Source organism: Condylura cristata, unplaced genomic scaffold, assembly GCF_000260355.1.
Source record: "Condylura cristata isolate star-nosed mole 26May11 unplaced genomic scaffold, ConCri1.0 scaffold00003, whole genome shotgun sequence".
NCBI classification, from domain to species: domain Eukaryota; kingdom Metazoa; phylum Chordata; class Mammalia; order Eulipotyphla; family Talpidae; genus Condylura; species Condylura cristata.
In genome coordinates, this window is record NW_004567104.1 from 8308058 (window position 1) to 8314019 (window position 5962).

Consider the following 5962-nt stretch of genomic DNA (forward strand, 5'->3'; position numbering starts at 1 on the left):
CTCCTCCGGGGCAGGCGGGAATCGAACTCATGCAGAAGTGACTTTAGCTTCTTAGTGCAGCGCTTTAACCCGCTGAACCACCAAGGAGGGCCCCACAAGTCCTTTTTTTTAATGCAATTTTATGGAGACATGACGTAAAATTCATCCACTGCAAGTGTACAATTTGGTAATTTTTACAGACTTACCCAACCATCACCACAATCTGTTCAGAACTTTCTGTTACCCCCCAAGTTTCCTCATGCTGCTTTACAGTCAGTCCACATTCCCAGGCCTAAGCAGCCAGTGACCTGCTTGTTGTCCCTTGACTTTTCTGTATAGTTCTTATAAAAGGGATCCTAGAATATGATACTTTGTGTGTATGGCATCTTTCCCTTAGTGTAATTTTGTAGTTTACCCATGCTTCATGGTTGTTTATTTGTGCTGCTAAATAGTATTTAGTTTTACAAGATATATAGTATTTCACAAGATATGTAATATTTTGTTTAGCCGTTTACCAGGGATGATGGACATCTGACATATTCCCAATTTTGGCTTTGATACATAATGTTGCTGTATAACGATGCATGTCTACACCTATATTTTTCTTTCTTTTAGGTAGGTCCTTAGGAGTACAATTACTGGATCATATGGTAAATATATGTTTAACTATAAGAAACTTCAAAATTATTTTCCAAAAGTGGCCCCACAGTATTAGTCCCACCAGCATTATGTGAGGGTTTTTTTTCAAATTTCTGTACATTCTTGCCAGTTCTCAATATTGTTAGTTGTTTGATTATAGCCGTCCTGCTGGATGTGTGATCATTTCTCACTGAAGATTTTGTTTTGTTTTTCTTTTATTGTATTGCCATTGGTTTCCAACACTTTATGCTTTAGAGGACTAGTTTACACCTCCTCACATAGATGTCACCATCCACCCCCACACCCATAGTCCTTCATCAGAGAAATTGTGCCCCACCTTCCTTTGTTCCCCCACCAACTTACCTTTCTTTCCGAGTTACATTTCTTTCCACTTCTGCAGTCATATTTCTAAGGTTTATTTTGGCCTGATTTTGTTGTTTCTTTTGTGGTTTAGTTTGTTATTTGTATTCTCTATGTTATGCATGTAAGTGAAATCATCTGGCATTTCTCTTTAACATCTGACTTACTTCTTTCAGTACAACCCTCTTCTTTTCATCCATGTTGTTACAAGTGGCAAGAGTTCGTCTTTTTTAATAGCTGAGTAGTATTCCATTGTGTATATATAACACACGTACTTAATCCACTGTTTTGTCAGTGCATATCTAGATTATTTCCATAAATTGGCTACTATAAAATTGCTGCAGTGGACAAAAGAGTGCATCTATCCTTTCAAATTAGTGACTTTATATTCTTTGGATAGATACCTAGAAATGGAATTGGTAGATGATATGTTAGATCTACTTTTTATATTCTTTTTTTTTTAAGATTTTATTTATTTATTTATTTATTCATGCATACAAGAATTGGGGTACATTCCAGAGGTATAGGGGGTGAGAGGATTCACCAGATACAAAGTGAGGAACAGAACGGGCAGGTCTACTGAAATACTCTACTGAGGGGAGCAGCAGGCAGGGCAGGAGAAGTCTGCTTGTGCCATGTGGTTTAGCTCCCAGGCAGGGGATAGAACTCATGCCACAGTGGCTGGCAATAGCTTGGTAGCACTGATACTTTAAACCCTTGCGTCACCAAAGAGGTGCACTATTTTTAATATTCTGAAGAAACTCTAAACCTTTTTCCATAGGAGCTAGACCAGTATGCATTCTTACTAACAGTGTATGAGGGTGCCTTTATCTCTGCACCCAACCATTTATTGTTTCTGGGCTTTTTGTTTGTTTTAACGTGAGCCATTTTTACAAGAGTGAGATGTTAATCTCATTGTGGTTTTGATTTGCATTCCCCTGATAATAAATGATGTTGAATGAACATTTTTTTAAATGGGCCTGTTAGCCGTCTGTGTATCTTTTTTAGAGAAGTGTTATCTTTTTGATTGAGTTCTTTGTTTTTGCTATTGTTGTTGTTTAATTATATGAGTTCTTTGTAGATCTTATGTATAAATCCTTATCAAATACATGATGTACAAAAATTTTCTCCTGTTCAGTCCAGTGGTTTTTTATTTTGATGATAGTTTCTTTTGCTGTAGATAAGCTTTTTAATTTCATGTAGTCCTTGTCATTTATTTTTATTTTTATATTCCTTGCTGTAGGAGTTAACAAAGCCAGTGCCACAGTGTTTTGCCTATGTTTTCCTCCATGTATTTTATAATTTCTGGCCTTACATCCAATTCTTTAATGCACATTGAGTTAATTTTTGTCTATGGTGTGAGAGGTTTCATTTTTTTTACATGTGGCTGTCCAATTTTTCAAGCATGATTTGTTGAAAATAATCTCTTTCCACCATTGTATGCTCTAGTTCTTTTGTCATATATTGACTCTCCGAATAATGTGGGCTTATTTCTCCTCTTTCAATTCTATTCCATTGGTTTAGGTGTCTATTTTTACTCCAATACCGTGCTGTTTTTATTACTATAGCTTTGAGTCTGGTAGCATGATACCTCCATCCCTCTTTTGTCAAAATTGCTTTGGCTACTTGTGGTCTTTTGTGGCTCTATAATGTTTCAATAATGTTTACTTTATTTCTTTGAAGAATTCCATTGAAACTTTGTTAGGGATTGCATTGATTTATATATTACTCTGAATTAGATGGACATTTTAACGATATTAATTCCAATACACCATCATGGAATATTTTTCAATTACTTTATTTTTCTATTTATTTTAACAATGTCTTACAGTTTTGATTGGTTAGGTCATTCACTTCCTTTGTTTGTACTATTTCTAGTACTTTTTGATACCACCATAAATGGGACTATTATTCTTGATTTCTTTTTCTTCTAATTCATTATTTGTATACATGAATCCAACAGTCTTTTGTATATTTATTTTGTAACCTACCACTGTATTATACTGATTTATTGTTTTTTTTTTTTTTTTTAAAAATTAATTATTTAGACATACAGAACTGGGATGCAGGCCAGAAGTGTAGGGGCGTTGAGAGGATTCACCAGAGACAGAGTGGGGAGCAGAACAGCTGACTGATGAAGTACACTGCTGAGAGGAGCAGCGGGAGGTCAGAAGAGGTCTGCCATTGCCTCCATGGGCAGGCGGGGATCGAACCCTTGCTGAAGTGGCTTTAGTGCTGTGCTTTAAACCGCTGTGCCACCAGGGAGGGCCCTGACTTATTGTTTTAAATAAATTTTTAGTGGAAACTTCTGGGTTTTCTGTGTATAATATCTTTATTTGATCCCTTTTTTTGTTTCTTTATGTAGGCCTCTGTTCTGTGTACTACCCTTTAGTATTGCTTTTTTGCAAACCATAAGTTCTAGTAAGTTATGTTTTCATTTTCCTTTGTCTCCAGATATTTTTAATTTTTTCTCTGATTCCCTGGTTATTCCAGTCATTCAGTAGTATGCTGTTCAGTCCACATGAGGTTTTCTTTTTGTGATTTATGTATAGATTAATACCTTTATAATCAGAGCAGATCCTTGATATGATCTCAATCTTCATGAATTTATGATATTTTTTTTGTGACCCAACATCTAGTCTCTCCTGGAAATGTTTCATGTATACTTGAGAAAAATGAGTACTCAGATTTTGGAGGGGTTTAGTATACTATAATTGTCTATTAGGCTCATCTCATTTAATTCTTCATTTAAGGCTGTTGCTTCCTTGTTGATGTTTCTGGTTGGTCAGCACATTGATATAAGTAGGTGATAAAAGTCCCCTACAACTATTTTGTTGTGGTCATTGTTTTAAGGTTTGTTTGTAGCGGTCTTTTGTATTTTGGTGCTCCTTCATTTGGTGCATATATAAAGATGACTTATATCTTAGTGATGTATTGATCCCTTAGTCATTATATAATGCTCATCCCTGTCTCTTGTTACCTTTTTGAACTTGCAGTTCATTTTACCTGGTATAAGTATGACAATTCCTGCCCCTTTTGGACCCTGTTTACTCAAAGGACTGTTTTCCAGTCATATACTTTCAACCTTTATTTATCTTTTGAACTCAGATGTGTCTACTGGAGAAAACAGGAAGTTTGTTTTCATTGCAGTTTTAATTGATATTTTCCCAGTGAATAATGATGGTGAGTTCCTTTTCATATTCTTACTATTCATTCATATATCTTCTTCAGTATAGTAAAATATCTAAATCTTTTGTCCATTTTTTAATTGGATTGCCACCATCTTACTGAGCTTCAGTTTTATTAAATATTCAAATAAAATATTTGAATGAAAGTATTCAAGTATTTTTAAAATTCTGGAAGCAGGTCCTTTATCAACTACATGATTTGCAAATATTTTCTCTGAATCTGTATTATTGTATCTTTATTTTATTGATTGATTTTTTTGCATCTTATAAAATAATTCATTTGTGAACAGTGTTTGATTTCTTCTCTCAGGTGTTGTCCCCATAAAATTACAACCACCAAATCACCATAAACTCTAGTGCTTTTCCCACCCATTTGAACCCCTTATCCCCTCTAGGCTAATAAATATATTGAGAACTAGCACAGGAGCAGGTAATGAAATAAATTACCTGGACATAAGAATTTAAAATTGTGCTTTGGTATATTCTGTTTATTAATGAAAATCTTTACATTAAGGCTCATTATTTTAAGTTAGTATATTCAGAGTTATATGATAATACCAATGTAAAGTTTAAAATGGGTACATATTAAGGCTCATGAATGTCTTTGATTTTTTCTTTCTGAAAAATAACCTTGTATGGTTTCTCTGTGTTCCTCATACAGGTGAAAGTATCCGCTATTTTTCTTTCTTTCTTATATCACCAAGAATACACCCTTCCAATTCCATCCATGTTGCTGCAAATGGCATGAATTTATCTTTTTGTTTGCTGAGTAGTATTCCTGTGTGTGTGTGTATCAATCATTTGTTTGGGGGCATTTAAGTTGTTTAGAAACAAAAGTTTAAATGAAAGCTCCCTTTACATTTTTAAAAAGTTTTAAATTTGATGAAGTATAAGCTATCAATTTCTACTATGGTTTGTATTTTTTCTTACATAGTTAAGCAATACTTGTCTAAGCTCATAAGAAATTTTATATAGGTTTTTAATCTCAATTTTAAATTTCCATAAAAATTGAGCTACTGCTACAGTTTCTGAATTGAATTTTCCAAATGCCCCCTGCATCTATACACACACACACACACACACACACAATTTTCCTTATTATCTATTTAAAGATTTATTTATTTGTGCATACAAAAACTGGGATACAGGTTAGAGGTGCAGAAGTGAGAGGACTCATTAGAGACAGAGTGGGGAACAGAATAGGCAGATCTACTGAAATATACTGCTGAGGGGAGCAGCAGGCAAGACAGAAGAGGTCTGCTGTGCCCTGTGGGTCACCTCCCTGGCCACGGATGGACCTCGTGGTGCGGTAGCTAATGATAGCCTCATAGGCTGTGTTTTAAACCTGGTACCACCGGAAAAGGCCTAGTTTCCTTTATTATTAATATCCCCCATTGAAGAAGTACATTTGTTACAGTTGATGAACCTACACTGACATAATCATACAAAGTCCATAGTTTACTTTATGATTCACTCAAGTATTGAATATTCTATGCATTTGAAGAAATATATAACATATACTTACCATTCAGTACCATATAGAGTGATATTAAAAATCTGTGTTCTGGATATTAGTTTCTTCCTCCCCTCTAAACAATGGTAACCATTGATCTTTTTTACTGTCTCTGTTGTTTTGTCTTTTCTAGAATATAATATAGTTGGAATCATACCAAATATAGCTTGTTCATAGCAACTTATTTCACTTAGTAATGTGCATTTAAAATTTCTCAGTGTCTTTCCACAACTGGATAACTTTTTAAAATGTTGAATTACCATAATTTATCCTTTTGTTTTCT